Raw genomic sequence first — 2,927 nt, 5'->3', positions numbered from 1 at the left:
AATAAGGGAGGAACTTTCCCTTCAGGGCATATGAAACAGGAGCTCGGTGAATTTTCTGCTTTTTAAAAAGTGACTCCTTAAGGGTTTCTATTCAGGTTGAGTCTCCAGAACCTACAGTTGATATGACAAGGATTCGAATCTTTGAGATTCGTGAGAAGAAATGCACTTATCACATCATGAACTCCTAGACTGCTAATGCTGGAGAGAATTTGATGGATCTGTGATACTAGGAAACATGTACCTGTTTGTTTGTCTTTTTTTCTGCTTCTCCTTGGTTTGCTTCTTTCCCTTTTTCTTTCTCAAAATGTTCAAATCCCTTAATTGCTGTTTTCCTTTATTATGCTCTACTCCAAACATAGTATTTTGGGGGATTCGAGCTCAAGCTCTTCCACTAATGGGCTGAGTTACCTTGAACATATCAGTTGTACTCTTGGCAAATAAACTCGTTTCATAAAAGGGGAAAACTGGGTTGAAAGAACTTTCAGGTCCTCTTTGAACTCAAACACAAGAGACTTTCTAAGAAATAGAATTGTACAGATCTTTTTCAAGTAAAACCCGTTCTATCATGCAGTGGCGATTCTAACAGCCCTGTGAGCCAGGTAACAAAGTTGTCTTAGCATTCGAAGAGTTTGGGAGCCAAGATATATTCTGACTATGCTTCTTGTATTAAATGTATTTTAGTATTTCAAGTGACAGCTCACATTCCACATTCCACATTCCACATGATCATGCTGTGTGGCAGGTCATATACTGATTAAGACATGTTTGGAGAAATCTTATTTTTCCTTATGGAAATCTACATGTATTGATTGTTTTTATCTCCATCAGAAGAGATTGCTTTCTAGATGGTGATAGATGACAACTCTCCATACCATTTCATCTGCCAACTGGACAGAGAGTGACAGAGACAGTTTCCATGTTTTGTAGACTGAGCAATTAGCTGTGACAGGCAGCTCCAAGCCCTTCGTGACCCTGTCATAGCCCTAACATGGTCAAACGGTGCAAGACTAGCCATGTCTGAGCTACAAGTCGATGATCAAACTGATACTCAGTGGAAATGACCTTTGAAAGTGACATCACAACACAAGGCTGGGCCCTGGAGAGACTTGAAAGCAGTGCCTGGGATCTGGACTCTGTGTGTTACTCCTCAAAATAACATTGCAATAACAAGAAGTCCCCAGAAAAAAATTAAGACATACATAAATGTCTATGAGCTTTGGCTCATCTCACTTTCTTGGAATTTCTTATGACAATACCACTAATACACACTAGATGCTCACATTTCACAAGGTACTTTCACATGCAGTAGATCATTTGATGCTTAAAATTTGCTCTTTGGAGATAGATCTTATGTTCTGTGTTATAAATGAGTGACTGGGCCTCTTTCTTATTACCTTGGGCACTCTTTAAGGCTTAAGGGCATGGCTTCTAGTCCAGGCTTACGAGTTTCATGATTCTGGGCTGTGCAGTTATACAAGCTTATACCAAGCCCACACACCAAGTAGTCATAACAACTCAGGTTTATTGAGCTCTTGATATGCTCCATGCACTTCATGTAACTCTTCCTTAATTTTCATAACAACTTAATGGAGACAATTTTATTGTTATTGTCTTTATTTTGCAGGGAAGAAAAATGAGGCTCACAGAAGTTAAGAAACTTCTCTGGGTTTCCTGTTAGTAGATGACAGAGTTAAGAGTTCAACTCAGTTAAAACTCAGTTATCTATTATGTGCTATTTCAGGCAACCTGTGCCTTATCCTTTCCAAAAAGGAAAAGAACATTACGAGTAGAAAGAAATGAGTGGATTTGTTTCCTGTGTTATTGCTAGCATCATGGTGCAAAGGAGAAAATATTCTTTTAAAGTTACCTCTTGTAAGAGGCCAAGAGGAGCTGTCCTGATGCACCATATACAGTCTCATTTTGAGGGTGTTCTTCTGTTATACTCACGTACTTTTTCTCCAGGTAACTTTGATCTGAATCCCTGGCAACATCACTACAACTTTCTTTTGGGGAGCGAGGCATCACTCTCCTCTATAGATCAGATGTGTAAAGTTAGGATAGAGACACATAGGATAATTAACATTATATATTCATCATATATTTCTGCAAAGAGGCTTATGGGTCTCACAATTGAGGCCATTGTTAAGTGACAGAGTGACAAAGATACCTGAATCCTTGCTGAAGAAATGCAAAAAGGAAGATTTAAGCAGTAGTATTTCTATCAAGACTTTGGAGTGGGAATAATTTTAAGCATTTAATAAGCACCATGTGTGTGGTTGTGGGGCTTCCAGTAAACACATGACTTCTGTCCTCAAGGAGCTCAAAATCTACTAGCATTAAAATGATCAGTGAACTTGAGCATTCAATTTGGCTTTGAATTCAAGCCAGAAAATAAGTGAAACGTGATAGATGATTCAGTACCCATCTGCTACATGGAGTAGTGTGTGTTCTTCACAAGAGACTAGCTTCTCTATTGGTCTGAATAATGATGGCAAATTATTATTTTATGTCAATAATAGCCAATATTCTTTAAGAGTTCATCATGTGCTAACCAGTGCACCAGGCAAAAGGCATGACAATTCTATTTAATCCCCATAAATATCTCCATAGTGTACATCTAATTACCTTCATTGTGAAAATTAAGCAATTCAGGTGAAGAAGAGTCACCAAATGTACACATACATAGAAGAGGAAATACTCAATGGAGGTTTTACAAAGGTTTCACATGTATATCTTTGACAACATCATCACACAAAGTTTGTGTCATATCTGTTCTTCCTCTCATTCAACCTAGGTATATAGTCTCCAAAAGCAGTACCCTTAGCCATTGTGCTTCAATAGTACCATCCTTGTCCTACCAATTCAGAAGACACAGTAACTCCCCTTCCGTGGACCAAGTATAGAAAACCTCCCTTTGTCAAACAACA

Source organism: Mastomys coucha, chromosome X (genome assembly GCF_008632895.1).
Source record: "Mastomys coucha isolate ucsf_1 chromosome X, UCSF_Mcou_1, whole genome shotgun sequence".
Taxonomy (NCBI): Eukaryota; Metazoa; Chordata; class Mammalia; order Rodentia; family Muridae; genus Mastomys; species Mastomys coucha.
The sequence above is the reverse complement of the archived record's forward strand: the minus strand, read 5'-3'. Positions refer to the sequence as shown.